Source organism: Thunnus albacares, chromosome 5 (assembly GCF_914725855.1).
Source record: "Thunnus albacares chromosome 5, fThuAlb1.1, whole genome shotgun sequence".
Lineage (NCBI taxonomy): Eukaryota > Metazoa > Chordata > Actinopteri > Scombriformes > Scombridae > Thunnus > Thunnus albacares.
In genome coordinates this window covers 11,488,144-11,504,413 of record NC_058110.1, presented here as the reverse complement: position 1 = coordinate 11,504,413, position 16,270 = coordinate 11,488,144, and the positions used below count along the sequence as shown (strand labels likewise).

Below are 16,270 nucleotides of genomic sequence, written 5' to 3'. Positions count from 1 at the left end.
CGACACACATTTGATGACCCTGATGCTTGTGCATTAGTGTGATATGTAATGAAAAACAGAAACTCTTCCTCAGGTGACTGAGAATGTCAATGCAGGTCGTGATCAGACTGTCTCAGCAAGAATAGTCCGTCGACAATTACACAGTGAGGGATGTTATAGTAGTGTTGCAGTGCATAAACCCCTCATTATAAAGATGAAGCACATTTGAGAGTTCAGTGGTGCATAAACCTATAGGTACTGGTCTATAGAGAGGTGGAAAAACGTGATATTGTCAGATGAGTCATCCTTCAACATATTCTCGACGAGTGGGCGAGTGCATATGTGGCGTACACCAAGAGAACGGTACAAGCCTGAATGCTTGACTCCTACTGTGAGGGGATCTGGTGGCTCTGTTATGCTGTGGGGGCATTTTGCTGGCATGGTTTGGGTCCACATGTCCTCTTAGACGGAAGGGTCACTGCAAATCAATACAAAGTTGTTCTGAGTGATCACCTTTATCCTATGATGAAATATTTCTATCTTGATGGGAGTGGTCTCTTCCAGGATGACAATGCCCCAATTCACAGGGCACGAGGGGTCACTGAATGGTTTGATGAGTATGAAAATGATGTGAATCATATGTTATGGCCTTCATAGTCACCACATCTCAATCCAATTGAACACCTATGGCAGATTTTGGACTGACATGTTAAACAGCGCTCTTCACCACCATCATCATCAAAACACCAAATGAGGGAATATCTTTTTGAAGAATGATGTTCATCGCTCCAGAAGAGTTCAGAGACTGTAGAATCAATGCAAAGGTACATTGAAGCTGTTCTGGCAACACATGGTGGCCCAACACTTTACTAAGACACACACATATATATATTGTTTTTCTGTCTTTTTTCTGTCTTTTGTTGAGTTCTGTTATATTGCACCAATGAAAAAAAACAAGTATTTTAATGTCAAAGGACACTGAGGACACTCTTTTGTTTTATTGACTTGTTTGCACTTTTGGTAATCAGTCATCTATGCTAATTTGTGCAGTCTATTAGTTTTTTCCTGCTAGGGTTTCCTTTGAGGTCCCTTTGTGAGAAGGTGGCTCCAGTGTGGAGTTTTCATTGCATCCTGCAGGTAAACAGGTCGCAGCACATTCTGAGCTCTGTAATCTACAATCAGGATCTTGCAACTGATACTAGTAGCCACAGGGAGCCTGTGGAGGAATACAGACTATAATGATAATAATTATCTTCTATAGGGTTAGACTGATGTGTGATTTTGTGCTTTTAATATTTATTTGGGCTGCACACAGATCAGATCTTCCCCCAAGTGTATCTGTACTGTATATTGCATTTATCTTTTTCTTTTTGGTTTCTATACTAAATGAAAAAGAAATGTGTGAAAGTGTGAAAATGAAACCGAGTATGCAGACTGATTAAACATTTGGCCAGAATAATGCTGATTGTACAGACTGGAAAAACAACTTTGCTCATCAGAAATGTACTTGTGAATATATTGTTATTTTCCAGCACATTTCCACCTCCAAACAACAACAAATACATTCTTTGACTTTTGGGGAAACTCTCTGCTGTCAATGAGTAGAAGTTCTTCCCAGAAAACAGCAACCAACAACCTGCAGCAACCTGAAAGTCTATAAAATCTACAATTCTTGTTTTCAGTATTGAATATAAACCCAATGAACCGAGTGTATCTGCTGTTCTTTTTTATTTTATTTTGTTCTTCATGTCTCAGAAATGATGTAATATGGCATTTTAACACATGCCTTAGACCTTATCTTCTGGCACACTTGTGTTCTTGTTGAACACAGTGAACGTACAGGCTCTGTACTTTTCTTTATGTCGCAGCCCCGGCTTGTGATTTAGATAAACAACATAGATGCATTCTTGCACAGAAATGTTACCTCCTGAGGGTTTAATGGACAAAATATAGTAGACCTTCAACTTTGCACATGTATCCACGTAAACCATGTAATTACATCTTGAAAGCCCCTGACAGAGAGAGAGAGAGAGAATGAGAGAGAGAGAGAGAGAGAGAGAGAGACGGAGAAGTACAGAAAGAGGGAGGCAAAAAAAAAAAGAGCGAAATAAAACGAATGATAAGGAGGGGGGGCAGTGCAAAGACAGCTGCTTGCATAAGCTGCCTTACATAAGATCTGGCTAATAATGCCACCGTTCAGCTTACTAGAAAAAAAAAAAAAGTTATACAAGATGTATGCCAAGATGCAAGGACATTGTACACACACACACACACACACACACAGTACCTCTAATTTAACCATTCCTGCCTCCCTCTCTTTCACAAAGCACGAAAGTCAGCTTGAAAGTCACCACAGTCTTACTCCTCAGCAGGTCACACACATACAATTGCACCTCTACATTCGTAGGGACCTGTGCTGCATTGTCAAGACCCCTATCACAATGGCCTCGCACACACATACACACAATGGCCTCGTACCCTAAGTTCACACGTCAGTAGTGTTGAACACTGTGTACCGAGGCCTCATTATAAACCCTGCAGGAGCTCAAGGCAGATTTAACTGAGGTAGGAGACCGACAGAAAGTGAGACAACGGGGGGTAGGGGTGGGAATTAAGAACATGAACTGCATCAAAGTCAAATTTTCCTCAAAAGTCAGATGTGGGAAGATGTGTTCCTTTTAAACTCTGAGTTCAAATCTGGGTCGAATTTGTTCAAAACACAGAATCTTTGGAGTATTTTTAAAAACGAGTCGTGATGAAACATCAGAATGAAGACGGAACGGCAGCTTCGGTTTATAATTTAAATTAAGAGATGACTGATCACAGCTCTTATGTTCCCTTGTACCTCTCCTTCACCCTCTCAAATGATGGAAGTGATTTTTTTTTATTAAAACAGATGTGGTTGGGAAAATACACAAAAGCTAAAAATAAAATAAAAAATTCTGTTTATGAGAAAAAAAAAACATAGTTCCAGAAAATGAGATGGAAAAAAACCCTCAAAACTATAAATAAATAGAATAAACTTTTCCTTTCATTTACAGTCTCCTTTGATAGACCCACTAACAGCCAGACTGACTGATGGCGCACTGCACCAGTGTCAGCTGACCGAGCGCCGCCCCTTTATTCAAACGCACAAACGACTATTTGCGAGAATAATAAAACCACCGACGCTTCAATTTATGGCTTTGAAAATGGGTATTGTATAACACCTTCCTTTTATATTGGACTGGCTTACAGACTTAGAAGATCTGCATCACATCCTCTCGCTTGTGTAACAGAATTACACAATAGTGAAGCCTGGTGGTGGTGAGGGAGGGGGGCTAACCAATCAAGTTAGGTTGCTTTGGTTCAAAGCCAAAATAACACACATACAGTACTGTTCAAATACACACTGCATTACCAAATCCTCTATCTTTACACAGTGTGTGTGTTAGGGTAGTATAGTTTCTAAAAGGTTTAAGTCTTGACTCCAGTATCCCCTGCAAATACTTAAATAATGTTGTGATGTTATTTATTTGTGAGTGATACATATATTTTTAATTCCAGTATTGTTGAGGGTTTATGGCTCTAAAAGCATGTTTCCTTTGTGGGTTTGACTCTGTACTCCTTACATGTCAGGAGAGAGATCTGACCGCCACTTTATAGCTGTTTAATCTAAATAATGTCAAAATAGAACATTATATTATTTTCATTTGGCTAAATACTAAGTGCTATCACAGGATGTTGCCATGTTGTCTGAAAAGGTGGGTTTACAGGAGAACCACTCTGCTGTCCTGACTTAAGTGGGAGTTTATCCCACTGCTCCGGGGCCACGACAGAGAAGAGAGGTTGTAGCAATGTGTGGGGGATAAAAATATCAATATCTCTTGCTCCTGGAGCCTAAGGTGACATTGTCAAATTGCTTCTTTTGTCTTAACAATTGTCCAAATCCCCAAAACATTCAATTTACAATTATATAAAACACAGAACAGTCTAATTTACATTTTGAGAAAGAGGAATTACCAATTGTTTGGCATATTTCCTTGATAAATGTCTTTAAAAATCAACTTATAGTGATCAATCCACCATCATTTCAGCTCTTTGTTTTGGTTTTCCATGACCTTACTGTTGTAGTTCAGTCTCACTGCTCTCATAATGCCATTTCTCACTGTTTTCAGGGGAAAAAAAACTAGCTGCACAGCACCAGGGCTGCAACTAATGATTGTTTACATTATTAATTATTAATTAATCTGTTAATGATTAATCTGTTGATTTTCTCAATTAATTGATCTGTTGTTTGGTCTACAAAATGTAAGAAAATGGTGAAAAATGTCCATCACTGTTTTCTAAAACCCAAGGTGACGTCCTCAAATGTTTTGTTTTGTCTCAATCAAAGGTCCACAACTCAAAGATATTCAGTTTATTGTCACAGAGGACTTAAAAAAAAGCAGAAAATGTTAACATTTAAGATGCTGGAATCAGAGAATTTGGACACATTTTCTTAAAAAACGACTCAAAACAATCAATCGATTATGAAATAGTTGACGATTAATTTAATAGTTGGCAGCTAATCGATTAATCATTGCAGCTTTACGTGGCACCAAACGCAGACAGTGAAAGTCAGTGACTAGCTGGTGAACACAGTGGAGCATTTAGCAACTTAAGAGACAAATATTTCCCTCAAGATTTGGTAGAGACCAAACTAGAGTTAACAGGACAATGAATATTAAACAAACCAACAAACATTTGGACACAAACAAGACAAAATTAATGCTAATGTTGCTTCGTAGCTGCTGGATGTTTTAAGGGCCAACTCATGCTAACAAGTTCACCACATCAGCTTAAAATGTGATTAAACATCCATGTTGTTCCTCTGAGGCCCCAAAGTGGCCAAAAAATCAGTTATTGCATATTTAATAAGCTGATTACTGCTGTAAACTAATTTTCTGCAAATGAAACTGATCGATTAATAAATTGTTAAATTGTTTCACTGCTAACTGACATTTAAAAAATAGACTTAAAATTTTTCTAACCACCACACTGTGTTAGTTGTCAATATGCTTTTGTTTGTATTATGTTAAAGAACACACATTCGAATAACCACGACCCCTAGTTCATCTAAATTTGGCCAAAGCCAAGCTAAAAGTACCTGACCTGTAAAATATTCTTGCAACATCTGCAGCCTGTTGATTCTAATTTGGCCCTGAAGCTGCTCAGACACACGTTTTCTAATTCTGTCTTTGAACCTGTAAATACCTATAACACCTACGAGTTTACTCAGGATTAGCCTGCATTTAATGCTAAGAGGTCACACACACACACACACACAGACACAAATGACTGACCTGGATCAGTGAACAATGCTGACCTGCACCGACTCGCTCCAGAGGATATTTTTAAACAGATAAACCCTCGGGACAACCCCACCTGGGTGTCATATCTAATCCCCGCCCACCTCCTTTTGACCTGCAGCATCTGAGCTCAATTTCACAAAAAAAAAAAAACCCAATGAGAGAGAAGAAAGAAACCCCACCCACCACTGATCATATTCTTTATTCCAAGATGTTAGAAACCTAGAAATTCTTCTAATTTATTCATGTTACTGATAAATGTAGGTCAAAACACTGCGCTCATTTTGTTCTGAAATCTGCATTGCATCATAAGAGGAGAATGACCATCTAAGGAACGCAGGCGCTCACACACTTGATCAATACTCTGTGAGTCCATTCAGTTGAATGAGGAGGGGTCGAGAAGCAGCGGGGGAGGGATCTGAGATCAGTGAGCCAAGATGATCTCTGACTGGATGCTACTGGCTGCTCTTCAGCCAATCAGAGAGGGTTTACTGGGTTCACTGGGGTTGTTTAGGGTTCACATGGGAACACTGGAGGGGAAGGGTCCTCCTGTGCTCAACCTATGTATGCTACCTCAAACCTCGGCCACAACAGGAAGGGGCTTTAAAAAAAAAAAAAAAACACAAACCACTAGTGACGGCCTCAGTGTGAAGAGGAGATGATTGGACTGAAACGGAAGAGTTCAGGTGAAACGTGAAATGTAAGTCTCTATTTGAAAAAATGCTCTACAAAAGATGGCCTCAATAGTTATCAATGAATTATGTGCTTTAGTCATTTTTCTCGACAGGTACAATTTCATTCCACTATCAAGATCCTAGACAGATTCTTTTTTTACAACCACAAAAAGCTCCAACAAATGTTTATTAAAAGAAATCCAATCTTCCATTTTCCCATCTGTCTCTGCCAACTTCCATCTCCCCTCTCAGGTCTATCAGACGTATTAAAAACATTAAGACAGACCGCCAAAGAAAGAAAAAAAAAAAAAGGAGATCCATCAAGGAAAACCAAGCACAATGTGGAAGACAGATTATGTCAACAGAACTGCTGCTGAACCAAAAGAAGCAAATTGGGATCATTCAACAGTTAATATGTTGATGGTGTGTTAATTTGCTCCTGAGCTCAATCTTTCATTAACCAATGTGTCATTTTTGGGTATCTAATGTTCCCCGTCTACGGCCTTGTTCGCTGCGTCCAGCTTCTCAAATTTAGTGATTTGCAGCTTTTCTCTTATGTATCATGGTAAACTGAATCTCTTTGTGTTTTGGACTTTTGGTTGGACAAAACAAACAATGAGTCACCTTGGTGAACTCAGAGAAACTATGATGGCATTTTTCACTATTTTCTGACATTTTATAGAAGAAATCAATATCGAAAAAATAATCAACAGATTAACTGAATAATTAAAATATCATCAAATGCACTCGTACGTGTATATTGACAGTTATATTTTGCAATTAAAAGATTTAAGTATTAAGTCTTCATTCATTAATATTTTAAGTATTAGCTTCCTCATTACTGAAACCGTGTTTTGTGTATTCACATTGACCCTTTCTGACCCCTGAGCTTAATCATTAATAGGACAAAAACAAAGTCTGCAGAGCTAAATAGCAGATTAGTAAGACTCAGCAGTTATCTGAGCTACTCATGAGGATGCAAGTAAGAAGTAAAAAGCTTTGGAGCCATCACACGGTAAGTACACAAATATGTCAACACATGCAGAGGCGGCATGTGTTTGCTGTGGCATTAAAGCCACCTGCAATGACTCCAGTGCTGCGCTGCAACTGAAGCTCACATGAAAATAAAACATTCTGGGATCAAACACGTCTTCTGACACCTATTTCATACTTTTGTCATGAGGACAGATTTCATATTTACCTGCTGCTCAACTTTGTGTCCAGTCGGTTCGGCTGCTGTTACAAAATAATCACCATAACAACTTGATCGTGTCGGTTTCCACATGAATCAATGACCAGACAAATACTTTTTTGTTTTTGATCTATACAGCCTACAGGTTGACACAGTGGTTTAAGGTTTCACACATCATAGATAAAAGCTTGTCATGCTGATTTGTCAACTTATTGATTAGTCGATTGAAAGAAAATGAATCAGCAACAATTTTGATTGATTAATCGTTTTAGTCATTTTTCAAGCTAAAATGCTACATGTGAGAATTTGCTGCTTTTCTCTGTCGTATATGATAGTAAACTGCATATCTTTGAGTTTTGGACAACTGGAGATCGGAGAAAACTAAAACATCTGGATACATCTCCTTCAGCTGTGGTAAGTTATAGTGGACATTTTCACTTTTATCTGACAATTCAAAGACAAATTCAGTGATAAATCGATAAAATAATCACCAGATTAATTGATAATGAAATAACCGTTAGTTGCAGTACTACTTGTTGAGGCTACTGAGTCATCCTCAAAAAAATACACATCCTGTTATTTAAACAGGGACAAACATGACAGACACTCACTCTGACTGGACATTACTGTCAGCCCGACAAATGAGTTCAGACAAGAATAACAACATGGGGTCGGGCGTGTACACGCACACACAGACACACACACACACAAGCACAGTGCTATAATTTAGATGAGACACAGAGATGAAGATTAACAGTTGAGCACGAGGTCAGCCATGGATACTGATCAACAAATGACTAATGATAATATACAATAACAGGTGTACACACACACACACACACACACACACAAACACACACGAGAGAGAGCCCAGCTTATCTGAGTTTACTGGTCAACAAATGAGAAACATTGAGACTAACAACTGTAAATGTAATCCAGACACACACACACACTAGAATCGAGAATATTCAGTTTACAGTTGTGACACACATTCAAGAAATCAATTCACATGACCTGAAAACACACACACACACACACACACACACACACACACACACACACACACACACACACACACACACACACACACACACACACACACACACACACACACACACACACACACACACACACATACACACACAGACCAGTTATGCAACTTTCAGAGACAGAGCTGCTAAACAGTAACGCACACTCCTAAAGAGCTATTAGGTTAAGCAAATAACACACACATACACACACACACACACACACACACACACACATAACAACGCAATCATCCCTCTATATTTGAGTGGACCCCCACTAACATAACACAGTACCTTGCCGCTGATCTTAACTTAGTAAAAAAGGGCAGAAAAAAAATAGTCAATCAACTAATTCATTGGCAACTATTTTGATAATCAATCTTTTCAATCATTTTTCAAGCAAAAATGCCAAACATTCCCTGGTTCACCAGCTTCACAAATATGTGGTTTCACTGCTTTTCTTTGTCATATATGATAGTAAATTGAATATTTTAGGGTTTTACAAAACAGACATTTGAAGATGTCACCTTGGGCCCTGAGAAATTGTCATGGGTGTTTTTTGACATTTCACAATATATCAAGAAAATCCTCAGCAGACTGATCAATAATGGGTATCGTAGTATATAGAGTCATTTTTCATACCAAGCTGATGGGAGAAAAAAAACTGATTTCTCAAAAATGAAACACACACACACACACACACACACACACATAAAGAGAGAGAGAGAGACACTCCCTCTTCTCAGAGACGTAGCACTAAAAATCTGACAAATCCAAACAGGCTTGCGCTCATCAATAATAGTCTCGACTCTGGGGGGAGAACTTACGAGCGAGCACAGACTGAGAGAGACAACGTTAAATCATTAAAAGTTTAGATATTCCCTGCAGGATGAAGCATGAAGGGAGTGTATCAGCAGTATGAGGGATTTTTTCACAGCACTGACTCAGTAGAGGTTTTCTATGAAAGGCAAAACAGTTGTGAGGCAAAAAAAAAAAAAAAAAAAAAGGCAACCATACGCTCAGTCTTTTACCTTACTGCAGCTATCAGCCCACACACGGCCTTGAGCTATAACACTCATCTCTGCATACGTGCTTTCAGAGATAAATGCATTTATTTTACTGTTGCTGATTGAACAGTACACACGTTATCTGATAACTTCACAATACTTGTGCTATTAATTGCTTCTACTTCTTTGTAAAAAAAAAGGCGGGTTGATCAGCCTTCACCCTGACTTCATCGTGTTAGCAGAAAACAAATGCATTCATTGAATCAACGATCGTCAGAAAACTGAAGCTCCATTAAGTGATACTAATGACTTTAACGTTAAATCAGATTAAATGTTACCTGTAATGTGAGAGGACCGTTAGTGCTGCTGAACCCACTGAAAATCAGCTCTTTGCATCTTTTAGCAGCACTTTTAGCTGTACTTTGCCTTTTGTGCTAATTAGCATGTTAGCATGCAAGCACACTAAACTAAGACCAGGGTCACAACATTAGCTGCTAAACATCAGCATGTTAGCATTGTAATTGTGAGCAGGCTAGCATTAGCATTTAGCTCAAAGCACCACTTTGCCTACGTTTTGACCTTTTTCCCCAGAAAAAAATAAGCAAAGTCTTCACTTTGTGTTCTGGTAACTTGAAAAATTACAATCTAAAAATGATTAAGAAAAATATAATCTATACGTTACTCAATAATGAAAATAATCAATAGTTAAAGCCCTATTTTCAACTTTACAACTACTTTTCTAATAGCTGTGATTACAAAATCGCCTGTCATTTAAAAAGTGCAGAAGATAAACTGAGTTACCAGTTCATGAGGTGCACCTGTACATGATGTTTCTAATATTACATCCTCAAAGTGTACAGAAAATATTATTTACTGTAATTCGCTCCAATACAACAAACCAAATGTCACACTTACAGACACTGTGTCAGGGACGTGAACCGTCTGTGAGTCTGCGACCTTTCACTTGTGAGAACGTTCCTGTGACGACTGAGACACCCTGCTGCTGTTATCGCTTCCATCCTTTCATCCAACTTTGCTTTGATTGCTGACTGTTTCATGGTCATCAAACATGAACAGAAGAGAGAGCCGAACAGCCAGAGATCTATCCTTCCACCTCCAGTTTTAGACAATTATACCATACAGCAGTTCAATGCTGAAAGCCAGATAGCATCCATCCCTTTATCCTTGTAGCTTCATGACTATAACAAGATGAATCACAGAGACGTGGATTCAATCTTTTCCCAAATTCTGTATCTCCTCTCTCTTGACGAGACCGGTGTCACGCCATGAGACAAAAAAACTAGACACTCCTGACCAGATCCCTCCTCATTCCTCTCCTTGTTAAATATTTAAAAGATTAAAGAAGTTACAGTAAGTTGACAAACGAGGTATGGCAAGTCAGACACACAGCAGTCCATCCGCTCCCTACATGTTGTTTTTAAGAATTACTAAAACATGAGAAGCAGTGGAGGTCAGAGTCTCAGTTGCCCTACATTCTTTCACTCATTCTGCTTCGGTGATTTAAACTCTCTGGCAGTAAGGAAGAGAGAGTAACTGTCACTAAATCTCTCCTTGAATCTTAACTCCCTGCTGTGATGTTTCACTCATCTCTGAGTATGAGCGGTGGATGTCAGTAAGATCACTCTGCCCAGCATCCATTACTCTCCCCCTTGCTGTTTTCAAGTAGTGTAGGTCAAAAAGACGACAACGCTTCCATCCTTCACCTGCTGTTTTGGTTTTCAATGAGCTTTGAGAAGCAGCGTGGGTCAGCGAGACCTGGTCTTCCAATCCCTTTTTTCATCATCTACCAGTGAAAGGGAGTCATTATCTTCTTCTTCCCTGACACTCTAGATTAAGACTCACAATTTACAGCTACATTTATCTCAGTCTAAATGTTTTATTTAATGATATGAGGACAAATATTAATTAAGTTCATCTACTTTGTCTTTGACAGACATCATATCCTGCACAAAAATGTTCAGAATGTAATTTGCTGTTACATAATTCTTATTCTGAGACACATCTACAACCCCAAGGCAAATATTTTACATGCAGTAATTTGCACTGGCTTGTTGTTTCACAATCTTTTTTTTTTTTTTCCCCAGAGCTGACCCATCAGCTCTTTCCCCACTCTACCCGAGGCTTCCTTCAAACACTTTTTGTTAAGATTTTCTCTGTTTACAGCTTTCATTTTAATACAAGGTGCATGTTGCATATTTAATATTATCATGAAAATCCCATCAGGACACACAAATCACCAAACAGCATTAGTGTTACTCCAGAATTAATAAAAACTTTTATATATCCCTAGATAGAGTATATGCACATCAAACATAATCACTTCATTTTGGATCAAGTTGCACCAACATTAGACATCATTTGAGTCAATCAAGTTTGTTTCACACAGACTATTTTCCATTCTTTATTCACTTTCTTCTTGATTTTAACTTAATATAATTGTTAAATAACCTTTTCGTGTGTCTGAAAACCAAACCATTGACACTGTGTTTTCTTTTGTATACTACATGGCTAGAGCTATTTGAAAGTAATGGGATGTTTAGGCTCGCAGGCTAACTGTTGCATGACTTGTTAACGCCAACAAAAGCTTAAGTAGAGCATTTTTCTCCATTACTGTGTTTGCTGTAATGTCCATTTTCCATTCAACGTCAGACTAGAGATAAAAATCTTAGAAACAGCTTTCTTTACTCAAGTGTGAGAACTAAATATTGTCATCATTTACTTACTAGTAGTTTCAACTTTTGCCCGTCACACAGCGTGTCTGATTGACATCGCCACCCATGCTGCACACATGCTGTTCCTCCCCTCTCATAGACAAACAGATGAAATCTCATCTGATGTACGGCTGCTGTTAATGTGCATAAATGTCAAGCAGACCAGCAGTAGACATCCTCCTCCCTCCCTCCCTCCCTCCCTCCCTCCATCCTTCCATCACTCCTGTGCTGTTTTGAGCGCTCTGTTCCTGTACTCAGCCACCCGCTGAGCTCGTTAGTAGGAACAGATCGAAGGAGTGATGTAAGGGTGAAGGGAGTGATGAAAAGGAGAGCGCCATAGAAGCGCCCACAGATCATCTTTCCGAAATTACAGAGATAATCTGGTCTAAACGGGTCTAAAATTCAAACAAAACTAATCTTGGCCGGTGTTCAAAACCAGCTACCTATCAAGTTAAAGCAAATCTGTAAACATTGTAATTTTCCTCAGCGTTCTTTAACTGAATTATCATTTTTGGAAAATGCATAGATAACCAAATGAGAAACAACAGAACATCAACATAATCAGGAATGACAACTTTGCTTTTGATTTGAGAGTTTGCACCAGATAAATGTAATTAAATGTGACACTTGAATGTAAATCTTTAAACTAGACACACATGTACTCTGAAAAATGTTTTCAATGAGCAAACATATTGTAACCTTCACAACAGCACATATACTCTACCTCCACCACGACAATGAAATGGAAAAACAACAAAAAAAAACAACCTTTGACATTCAGTTATGGTTTAAGATTCTTAAAGACAGACTGACCTTCACTCAAGAAGACACAGATGCAAACAAGCACAAATAAACCTCTCACAAATGGCAAAAGTAAACTAATTCTACACTTTATGCATGCAAGATCTTTTCTTCCGCTGTTCTGTTGGAGGTTGCCTGAAAAAATGAAAGTTCAAGAAAAAAAAGAAAGAAAGAAGAAAAAGGAAAGACAGCGAGAGGGTTTCATCGGCTCAGGTTGCGTCTGGCTGAAGTGGTTCACTGGATATCTGATCCAAGGTCAGATTAAAAGAACAAAGTCTCTGAATCAACACTGACAGCAGGAGCACACAGAAACGCCTGAGACTATTAGAACATAATCTTCCTGCCGCAGGTCGTTCAACCTGATACAGTATGTGATTTGGAACAAAAATGGCTGTTCAGCGTTACAAAACCCCCCAAAAAAGACCGACAGCAACAAAGAAAGCTACATTATTTGATACAGCTTCACCAAATCACAGCCAGTAATTCAAGGAGAGCACAGCCTGAAGTTAAAAAGTTTTACATATATTAAGGACATTTAGGAAATAGCAGCTTTTATTTAGTTATTTTGTTGTGTATGTTCTCGCCAGAGATTACAGATGACGTGTTTCCTTTGCAGCTTCAGGAAAAAAAAAAAAAAAATTACCTAAAATTTCTACACTAAATGTCAGCATTTTTTTGCAGATCCCTTGATATCGAACTGCAAGGTCTTCTGTCTGAGCTGCCGTTTTACACACATACACTCATACAGACAGAAATCCAAAGTACAAGAGGCAACACCCGCAGCAACCTCAACTGACCAGAATGCACTGCAGCTACAAATGTTGCTTTTTTTCCCCTTTTGCTCAACCTGAACACCTTTCTCTCTTCAGCGTTTTACCTCTCAGTATTTCTCTCCTAATGCTTGTGACTAGCTCTCGACCTTCTTCAAATCTTGTAAAAAGAGCAGTGTGGGAAATGAGGTAATCACTAGTCAAGATACAGTACATGAGGGAAAGTGGGTACAGAAGAAAAAGCCTGAGCAGTTCAAGTGTCAATCAACCAGACAGGAGCTATACTTGTGATCTTGCAAGCATGATGTTACACACCTTACAGTAGGTGGTGGCATGCACCTTTAGCATTGGTTTGTGTCCACCAGTAAAACCAAAGACAATTTTGAATTTGGGACAAGAGTTGAAAAAAAAAAAAAAAGGTACAAAGTGCGCAAAAACCAAACAAGTCCAACTCTGGACAGCTTTCTGAGCCGGTTAGCATGTTAGCCTGTGTGTGTGTGTGTGTGTCCCAACCTCGTTCTGTGGGAAACACTGAATTCTCAGCTAATACACCCTTTTTCACTACAGCTATTCTGTTTAAACCAGAAACTAATGACATCAACGATGGCTCAGTCACATTTAAGTGTTCTTGTAATGTCTCTTTTACACAGTTATACTTCTGGACTGTGTGAGACAAAAGTTGACAATCGTGAGAGAAACGTGGTGAAATTTTTCAAACCAGGTGGTCCTAGATCGCACTGTGAGACACGTCCACCGATGACTGATGTGGAGCTTTGGAGATCAAAAGACAGCCTGAGGCAAAATTCTGACAACAACAGAAATTTAGGAGCAATTTCTCACAACGCGACTGCTGCTACGACCCACATCTACAAAACAACCAATCAGAGTACGACATGAAATGATGCAGAATGCAGTGTGACATTTTGTGACATTTTTTTTAATAAGGTTTCACGAAAAAAGACCTTAATACATCCATGGAACACACAAAACAAAATGATGGAGGCTAAATGAAAATGAGATTTGTGTGACTTTGCATTTTCAAAGCATAAAAGCGGCACATTGACCTTAACATACCTCAAATTGATATCGTACAGTCTGAAAACAGAATGCGACCAAGTTTTTATTCCTTCAATCTCACAAACAAATAAACATGAGCTTGTTCTGGTAGCCTGAATGCAAAATGTTACCCAAATTCAACTTCTTAATCAGACGACAAAGTAATACTGCATGGCTAAGACGTTATGCCACCAGGTGTTAAGTCCCAAGTCTACAGCTCTGGTGTGTTATTTGTTGTCAAGCATTAGGAGAGGTACACACACACACACACACACACACCTGTCACCTTTTCAGTACCATTTTCTCTGTCACATATGATCACCTCTGTCAAAACCTGCAACAGTGAACATTTTCTCCTGAAAGTGAGTGTACACAGGAAACAGAATCTACTAGCAGGGCTTCAAGTTATTAACCCTCCCACCTCCTGCGGTTACCAGCTTGAAATCTCTGATGTTTGCGATTACAGCTGATTCTACAGCTGCACTCACTGCAAATCATGCCAGATTTTTATTTTCAGCTGGATGCCTGGAAATACAAAAGTGCCATACAGAGCCGTGAGTCACCCTGAGGCTCCCTGGCTGTTCTTTAACCTCTGAGCTCCTCTACTGCAAAACATGGACTATATCTGACTCTGTCCCCCTGCACAAAAAGTTCACTGACAACTGAAAACAACTTTACGGGGTTCAGCCACAAACATATCACTGGTCATATCCTGTAAGTGTTTATGGAAAGGCAAAGTTGACATTTAAGCATCAATTTGCATAACTCTTTATATAAGCCACTTCCTTTTTTGGCGTGCCCTTATAGCCTAACTGCCTGTTAGGTAACACAGCCACAAATGAGTGGCTCCGCGAGGCTATTTAACCGCAGATGTGTCAACTCTCTCTGCTCATGTGTCCCGCTGGTTTCATCTCTGGCGCGGATACGGCTTGTTCCGAGGGATTGTTATGGAGGAAAAAAAAGAGAAAGAAAGCAGCGTGCTTTGCTTGTTTCATAACACGGAAGGAGGCTGCAACAGCAATGCAGACAGAGCTGCACGAGTGCAGCATGCTCCTCTATTGTCTGGACCCAAACTGACGCTCCGCACTCTCGCACCAAGAGATGCGAACAGAGAAAAAAAAAAAAAGGTTTCACTGAAAGAAAACATTTTGTAAGCGGATATAAAACCCGGAACATTTTCTCACCTTCCGTCCCGATTCTGCTGTGGGTCCCTCCAAAGCAAAAAGCTTTTATTTCTGAAGTGGTAATGAGATGCAGGGCAGGCTTGGCCGCTTTCACTCATTCATCAGTTTTTTTTTTTTTTGCTAAAAAGAGGAGGGTCGGTCCTGTTGGTCCCTGCGCTCTGCACAAAAAAAAGCCATTACGAAAGTTCCGGAAGTGCACGAGCATCCAAAGTGTTGTGGGTCACTGGAGGCACGAGAGCTGCGGAACTACACAAGTGAAGCAGATCTGAGTATTTATGTTAGATAACGTACACTGCTGTTTTACCTGTTATTTTGTTTCTATTTCATATCATTGAAAAAATAAATAAATAAAAAATATATATGTTTAATATATTATAAAGTAATAGAGCACGTGCAGGTATATATGATCATGTTCACAAACTGCTGACTTAAGTTTTCAGGTTGAGTCTTCAAAAAAAAAAAAAAAAAAAAAAAATACAAATATGCAATTTTCATCACGTTTGTGAGATGCTGTTTT

At 39.0% G+C, this 16,270-nt stretch overlaps 1 protein-coding gene across 2 annotated transcripts in view; it reads right to left on the bottom strand.

The window, feature by feature from the left end:
* LOC122981981 (helicase ARIP4-like) overlaps window positions 1–16,012 on the bottom strand; it is a 78,822-nt gene extending 62,810 nt beyond the window's left edge. Inside the window, exon 1 of one of the 2 annotated variants that reach the window (XM_044350879.1) lies at window positions 15,754–16,012. The gene's annotated coding sequence lies outside the window, so the exon portion shown is untranslated. Of the gene's footprint in view, window positions 1–10,125; window positions 10,145–15,753 lie in introns of those variants that run through there. The other variant, XM_044350880.1, reaches the window with a different exon arrangement.
* Window positions 16,013–16,270: the final 258 nt, after the last annotated feature.